The following is a 9,111-nucleotide window of genomic DNA, read 5'->3' on the forward strand; positions in this document are numbered from 1 at the left end:
TGTTCCCGGGATGCGGCGCGCTGCTGCACTTTCTCCGTGAGTGACGTGATGAGAGAGAAAGTATTTTACATGCAAATGCATGTCGGCAAATGAATTGTTCCGTTTCACCTCTAATGTACATGTGCTGCTGCTGCTGCTGCTACGAATAAAGCAACCAAAGGGCAGAAAAGAGTAACAAGGCATAGACTCCTGGTGAGTCTGATAAGGACGCTGATTGGCTAAATTATATGTCAACATTTTTTTATTTAACCAGCAATTGGCTAAAGTGCTTCTTTGACACGCCTTCTGCAGGCATTCTTGAGATTGCTCCAAGCGGCAGCTAGAACGCGCAGATTACAGGCAGGGACAGGAAAAGCATATACTTTGCGCAGATATCATATTTTACAAATATTATTGGGGACATTTAATAATTCAAAAACACAAATATCGACATTTTATAAACCATAACATTATCTTGTTTTGGGGCTCAAGGAGGAGGGGCCCGCTTTGTCACTCATGTTAAATGTCACTGAACACTAAGCTGTTAACATGCATTTATGATTATTAAATTAAATTTAACAATGACTTAGTCATTTTGGTGGATATATCTAGTGTTTTTTACGAGCTGCAATCAGATCGCTCATAAAAATATGCAAAAGAGAAAAACTAAATATTCCGTCGGAAGCATACTTTGTCGCTCCGCCGTCACCACAGCTTGAGGATACTGTTGAGTTTTTAAGCTGCTGTTATAGTTATTTCAAGTGCTTCATCTGCATCATCTCTACTGACCAGCGAGGGGCCATCTTCTGGTTATTATATAGACGTCTATGAGAAAATGACTCGCTTGATTTATTACTTCAGTAAACATTGTAAGCATAAGTTTATGGTCTGACTCTTTTGGTTGAGTTATTTCTCAATAGAGCATGATGTCTATTTAGTAAATTATAGTAGTGACAGCGCAATAACAGGTATTAGACACTTGTTCTACACAGTCTATGGGAGGCACATTGCATGGTAGCCCCTGCCATTAGTGTATGAATGGTTGTGAATGGGCTGGATAGTGACATATACAGTGGTGTTATAATAAAAGTTGCTTTAAGATGTACCATTAAGTGCCATCACAGAATACTAAGTGGGGAGTGGAAGTGGGTTATCAAATTATGAAAGTTTACATTGATGGTGACCAGCTGCTCTTGGTCCCCCGTAAAGGTTAAACACAAAGAGACGCAAAAACAAAAAATAAAGATATGCAAAATGACCTAAAAAAGACACAATAACAGTAAATAAAATGAATCAATTCCATTCTAAATGACTGGAAAGGGACATTAAATGTGCTGTTAATATAACTGTGAGGAAAGTACCAAACTACCTAGGTTGTTTTCGCTGTGGGGATACCAGGGTTTCTTCTTTGGAAGAAAATGAGTAAAAATGAATTAAGCCCATCCAATTTCTATTGTAAAGAAAACATAAAATCATCTGCAGGCCGTTAAAAATATCTCAGATATGGCAAGTCAGGTGGATTTTAGTGCATTTTGCCATAAACCATTATATTAAGAAGTATAGAAAAGAAATAAACTCCAGCTGTAATTGAGTGTCAGGAGTGCTGAGTCAGGCTCGTTTTTGCTCCACATCACCGCTCCAGATCCCTCCATATGTTCACCTAATGAGGCTTTGAGACTAGGAGCACAGTGTACACACACCGAAGAACTGAGGAAATGGCTTGTGACTAAAAATCCCCCCAAAATGTTCACAGCAATCAATCTCTGAGTATATAATGAATTTTTCTGAAATATCACATTAAGATCATTGATAAATAGCAATTGGTTTATGGTCCTAAATCATCAAGTAGTCTGCTGGAACAGGGCTGTTTTCTTAGATCTGTGGTGGTCAGATAAACAGCTATCCGTTCTGAGAAAATTACTTAAATAAAGTCCTCGAGCTGTTTATATATTTGTAATGAAGTTGGTTTGTTGAGGTCGAGGTTTGTGCTTGTATTGTTGTGGGTCAGAAAGAGTAAAGAAAAGCATGCCTTTAAAGATTTTGTAAAGATTGGTTAAACTTGTGTTAATAATTGTGAAAGAAGATTCCTGGAAGGACTGATCAAAGATGAAGCAGCAGTAACAGTGATGTGCTGTCATTGAGAAGTGAATCTCCAAGAATCATCAACAGTTTTCTCACCCATGCTGCTACTACTTATTGTCATATTCTGTGTCCGGGAATATGTAACATATGTAACACGTAATGGGTAGACTGGATTTACAGATTGCTGTTGAACAACTTCTAGTGTCTAGCTGAGTCACTAGAGGGCATCCAGTGTGGTGTTATAGATAGTCAAATTGTGTATTCATATAATCAGCATTTGATTAGGACCTCTGGTTGACTTGAATGTCATATTGTTTCTTATATCTGGACCGGCATCATCAAACGGAGGATTGAGTGACAGTGCCCTTGGCAGGTATGTTTTCCACTACAAACATCTCTAAACCAGGAATAAAACATTTGTTTGCGCTTGGCAACTAATACAATTTTTAATCCTGCCAAAAAGACATTTGTGCGATTAATCGCAGATATGTGGGTTTAGTGTTGCTGCTTTGTCTAAGCAGCAGACCAATATCTGCTTAGGGGGAGGTAGCCATACGTTTAAGATGAGCATGGAAAAAAGCGGAAAAAAACTAACTCCATGCCCAATGAGGACTGTGAATTTTGCCCCGTGCTGCAGTCAGTTAGATCAAAGACACCCAGACGGTAGTTGGAGATGCTTTTTGCATTTTTGCAAGTAAAACAAACGGAGGTGTGAAATACAGCGCAGAACTGTGGAGAAGAATTCCTCCATGTGTCAAACAGAATGGGGGATTGGTGGCAAAAGGACAACTTCATGCACTGCAACGTTAAGGTAGCTGGTAGGCTAAGCTCGCTGCTAGGCTACTGCCATCTCAACATGTAGGTTAAGTTACCCTCCGCGGCACACAGTCTGAGTTCCACCACTGCTGCACTAAAAGACTGGTGTGGAAATCCTGGCTGAATGTTTGGAGATTGTTGGCACTTGAAACACAGCCCGTCAAATGATGGAGAGTTGAGAGCACAGAAAAGTGCACGAGGACAGCAGGAAGAGTCGCTAGTTCAACATGTTGCACCTGGTGGAATTCTGCCTTGAAGATGAGCAAATGTGTGTAGTTTTGTGTAAAAAATACATAAATATAAATAAAGAAAAAATACAATCAAACAACAGTGAACCTGCAACTTACTCACCTGGTGGCCTCAGCACTGCCACCCACTGGAGACTGGAAATGGGATGGTGCAAGGCAGGTTCACCAAACGGCTGATCATGCTGGTCTGTTTCTCAAAACTTGGGCAGTACCAAACGCCTCTGGGTAATACACTGACTATGTGTAAAGATTATAAAGCCCTCTGAGGGAAACTTGATTATTTTGGGCTATAAATGAATCCAATTGAACTTCCTCAAACCACCCCACTCCAAACCACCCAAACTATGTCTGATTAGTCAAATAACCTATTAAGAAAACTAGGGAATGTTTGAAATTGTTAATTCAAGGAAGAACTTTTCCAGAAGATTATTTGTTTACTTCTTTTAGCCTCATGTTAGTAATAACAAAATGCTTTGTTGATAATGTATTGTATTCCTTTGATAACCACTTTTAGTAAACGTCCTCATAAATTATTATCACATTTAACGATGTTCTAGTAGAACCCCAAATTACTGACCGAGGATGTGTTATGATAAATAGACTTTTCTAGTCTTTTGACCACTTAAAGCAATGTCAACACTATGTCATCACTCACAGTTTAGGTTGTTTCCATGCTATTGCCATGGACATGGATATGGACAGCCAGAGACAGGGAGTGCCAATCCTCTGACTGCTCTTCCACTGAGCCACAGATACCCCTATTAATATGTTAGACTCTATAATGTAATCTGTTGTTCTAAAGTTATCCTCTTCGGGCAGAATATTGTAGCTTTACTCATCTTCTCATCAATGCTCAAACCATCATATCAGCACCAAATGTGATTTTATGAAGTTACTCCAGCTATGCTCGCCCAGTAGCCCACTCACAGTGGAAAACAGAAAATCCTATGGTCTTGTAGTTTAAAACAAGCTAATTAGTGGGCTGTTGAAGGCTAATTAAGCTCCACAGCTGTAAGTGGCTGTATTTGCACGAACACACATACACACACACGCACATTTACATGCGCATACACACTATACCTTTAGGGGAAAGTGACAAACATGCCGTCATGATTTAATCTCTAATTCCCTCTGAAATCTCTATCCCCCTCGTTCCCTCATTTTCCAATCCTTCTACCTACACCTCTGCATTTACTTCATCCCCACTTCCAAAAAGTCTCTAGCATCCCATCTCACTGTCCTACCTCCATACCTCAACCTCACTCCACTGCTGCTTTCCTTCTTTTATTTCTCCATCATTTAATTTCTTCAAAACATCCTTTATGTTTCTGCTGGAGTAGAAACATGCATCTGTGCAAAGATCCTACTGTCTATTGTCTCAGTATCCAGCTATATGTCCGTCTGTCCAATAAAGACACATGCAAACAAGTGGAGGAATAACAAACATCTTAACACACTTGCACAAGCACAAAAAACCAACACACTCACAGTCCAATGTCGTCTGGATGTCACCAGACACAGAGATGTCTAGAGAGAGTCCTCTGCCTCTGGTTTGAGCAGCGTGTGCGTGTCTCTGTATAAACAGGGACACAGACAGAGGAAAAAAACAGCAGAAAAAGGAAAGCGGCTGGTAAAAAAACACAGACGGAAGGTAAGACAGAGGGAGCAATGAGACAGACAAGGTGTCAGACAGCGGAATCAACCGAGCAGAGAGAGAGGGAGAGGGAGAGGGGGGCATGGATAGAGGGAGAAAGAGGGGGTAACGTGTACCCACACAGAGAGTTTGCCTGAGGACACAGTGACCAGACTTGCCGTGCCTTGCTAAAGCCGGGGCTGGTGGGTAATAAATAACCATCGGAGGGATATCAGACAGAGGAAAAGAGCTGAATATACCAGAAAACCGATCGACATAGATAGCGAGAGAAAAAAAGATGTTTGACAGGCTTGCTAAATGGTGGTAGTGTTAAAGAGTAATATGTGGAATATTTTATATTTGGGGGCGACTGTGGGTGAGTGGGGGAGCACGGTCGTCCTCCAATCAGAGGGTTGTCGGTTCGATCCCAGGCTCTGCTAACCCGCATGTCGTTGTGTCCTTGGGCAAGAAACTTAACCCAACATTGCTCCTGTAGCTTTGACTACAGTGTGTGAATGGTAGTTACTGATGGGCAGGTGTCACTGTGTGTGGTTCTCCTGTCATCAGTGTATGAATGGGTGAATGATGTCATGTAGTGTTAAAGTGCTATGAGTGGTCAGAAGACTAGAAAAGCGCTATACAAGTACAGTCCATTTCGCGATACTGATTGTTTTATACTACTGAATGGTGTTACTTTGATAGCTGGGGCAAAGGGCAAAATTTAAAGTAAATGGAGTTGTGCGTATTAAATTCTGAGGATTGGCAATTGGTTTGTGCCAGTTTGCCTTTTAAATGGTGTTTTTTAATTTAAGGACTAGTAAATGATGTTGCATGGGAAGAAAAGCAAATGCTGTTTACATTGGGCTTGTTGTCAGAACTTTGCTGTTGAGATTTATAAATAGTATGCCATTGGTATGGCTGTGGATAATAAAAGCAGACTCTGGGGTTGTGGATAGTAAACGGTCTTGCATTGGTAGCGACAGTAAAAGCTGCGGGGAGTAGAAACTAGTGCCTGAGGGATGCATGGTTTATATCATAGACACGCACAATGGTATTGAAAATTGTTAATTTGAGTGGTGCTGTGGTCGGTAAATTGGTTAATAAATAGTTTTGTGGATGCTAATTGCTTCAGGAATGGAGTTGGAATGTGGTTAAGAAATGAAAGACAGTATTTCTAAATGATCCCTGTAGTATATAGGATGGTCTTTAAGATAGTAAATGAGGCTTAGGGACCTTTGAAAAAGAGATATCATTTGGTATTAGGGGGTCATAAACGGTGATTGACAGTCTAATGAATATAGAGGACAGTAGTTGGTGTTGAGGTAATAAGATTCATGAATGGCAAATGGACTGCAGATGGACTGTGAGAACCACTCAAATCGCTTTAGTGCTAAATCTCGTCATTCACCCATTCATACACTGATGACATAATGCCGTATAGTAACAGTACAGTTGGATAACTATTTGAAAATCCGCCTCATTTACAAATATTTGACCTGATTTCGCTGAGATGTCCTGCAAAAAAATGACTTTGACTAATGAGGCAAAATGCAAGGGTGGCTGGATACCAGGGAAATCGGCTTAAGTTTCCCCCAGACACTGTTCTATATCTTCTATATATGTTATGGTGGCATCAAATGAATTGAGTTTAAGGATAGTATATTAATATATGATATGATATCTTTTTTCTCTCCGCACGGAGGAGAACATACTAAGATATTAAAAATAAGAAAAGTTTGGGAGATTTGAAAGGATTACATTATGTGAATGGAGTAGGACATGCTATGCTGTGTGTGTGTGCATGCACCTACACACACACACACACACACACACACACAGAAGCAGATGGATTTGTGGGGGATTTCACTGTGAAGTCATCTATGTTATCTTAGCTCAGCACTGAGCAGGCAGCTGTGAATTATCAGAACGGACAAACACACACACACACGAAGGGTTCTTCCCTCCCACTCATGCTATCGCCACGCATTAGGGCAAACACCTCTTGAGCTTCACGTGAATATGTGTGTGAGTATTGAGCATGTGTGTTAGCGGGCATCATAGATACTCACACAATTGAATGGTCTGTATAATTTATACAAAATTGTTAAATTTTTGATTTGAATGAAACCTTGTTTATTGATGCCCTCTCAAATCCATATGAACCTGGGCCCTGTTCCTCGTACGTGGCTAACTGAGTTAGCCGGATCATTTTCAGGATGAGATGACGTAGATCAGGCTTTTCGGTTCCCCAAAGCAGGTTTGTCTAAATCACCATAGCAACACATCGAAAAACGTGAACCCGCTCCGGCGCAGGTTCATCTGAGCTGCTGGATTAGTTCATCACTCCCCCGGAAAAAAAGGGCAGCTCTCTTCCTCATTGATGAAGGAGCGACATCAGTTAGATGAACGTTTTATAGGGAGACAGTTCTCAGAGATCACTAAGACCCGTTACAAGGAATCATTTATTTACAAGAAGATTTCCCCGTTACGTTACGTGATGAACACCACACGCTGCAGCCGAGCGTCCACTGTCCCATACACTGTCTCCCACTGTCTCTCATACTATCTCACATACTGTCTCCCACACTCTCTGATGTTTCACACACTGTCTGACACACGATTTGATCACTTTTTGATCACAAAAGAACCAAACTTCATGTTTTTTGTGACAAAGAAGTATCTGTTCCAATCCCTCTCAGAGAAAAATCAGACTTGTAAAAATAACGGGAAACTCAAGAGAGCCATGACATTATGTTCTTTACAAGTGTATGTAAACTTTTTACCACTATACTGATTCTTCCATACACCTTCACACACATATAAAACTGCTAGTTCTATTTGGTCATCTACACATACATATGATACATAAGGTGATACAGTACATATATCCTATTCATTCGTATCAATTAGATTGTTTGGGCTTGTTCTCATCTACATATTCTGAAAGAGAATCATTATTCTCATTGGATGATGATGCATCCACGAAGCCTCCTGCAAGCAGACACATTTAAAGAAAGTGATGAGGCACTTACATTTTCCCAACACTTGCCATGATTATTTGATTATTTTGTAAAGCACAAAATCACAAATTAGCCTCAGAGGTCTTTACAGTCTGTACACATGAGACATCCTCTCTGCAGAAACCCTCACATCAGCAGGAAGGAGGAAGTTAGGAAAAACGCCCCAAACAATAAAAAAGCCTTCGATGGGGAGAATAAAGGGAAGAAACCTTTAGTGAGACAGAGGAGGATCCTCCCCGGGACGGACAGACTGCGATGGACATACAGAATGAACAACGTAAAAGATGTACATTAGGCTCAATTTATCCAACACAAATTACATGAATTCATGATTATCCCCTGCTCGTCAGCGGTGGAAAAAAAGACACTCTTCCTTTGAGTTTATCCGTTAAAAATCCTGGTTTCAGTGACTCTGGACTCTGGACTCTTCTGCCTTCTGATGTAAGAATGAATGCCTGATTATCCTGATGACTGACATCTGGTTCAAACTAACAAGACTGTTTGAGCGCCGATCCGCCTTCGAGGAACCGAGATAGCCTGATGTCAATCATCTCGTCAATTTGAGCTGGATAATGGGACATTTGATCGACTTAGTTGAACGACGTACGAGGAACAGGGCCTTGGGAAACAATATTATTATACAGTCTGATCGGCAACCCTTTCCATCACCTCCTCAAATAGGTGGAGGTGGATGGCTCCAACAACTAGAAACCATTCAGCTAGTCGTCCATAATTAGTTAGTTTGTTTTTAACCTAAACCTAAGTATTCTTGTTTCCTAATGCTGTGTTCACACCAAACATGAAACAAATGTTTTGCGCCGCCCCAAAAGCTCTAAAAGCGGCAGGAAGTCGCGGGGGATCATTTCTGGTCAATTCGCATGAGTTGCATCATTTGCCTTTGACGCGACAGAGAGAGGGGGACGTTGCTCATCACCTTAAAAATAGTTGAACCTTCCACCATTATTTTTTCTGGAAGACATAGCGAATCTGTACCTGTTATGGAAGTCCTACTTACGTAAAACCACCAAACGCTGTTGTGTCATATGTATCTATGTATGTATGTATAAGGATACATTGCCCCCCTGAAATTGGAGATCAATACACACACACACACGTCAAATTTATCGACAATTTATATCCCGAGAGAAACTAAAAGTAAACGTTTTGTCCCTTCAGTCCATACACACATGAGTCCCTGGTGTTGTGAGTCGTTTGTCACTCACTAAAGAGAGTCATGTAAACATCTACCATGTTTTTCCCCTCTACTTATCCCATTGGTTCTGTTGCCTATTCTAGATTTCCTGTGAAGACGGATGTAACAAGCACATATTTG

The sequence above is a fragment of the Gasterosteus aculeatus genome, chromosome 1 (genome assembly GCF_964276395.1).
Source record: "Gasterosteus aculeatus chromosome 1, fGasAcu3.hap1.1, whole genome shotgun sequence".
In the NCBI taxonomy this organism is placed as follows: Eukaryota; Metazoa; Chordata; class Actinopteri; order Perciformes; family Gasterosteidae; genus Gasterosteus; species Gasterosteus aculeatus.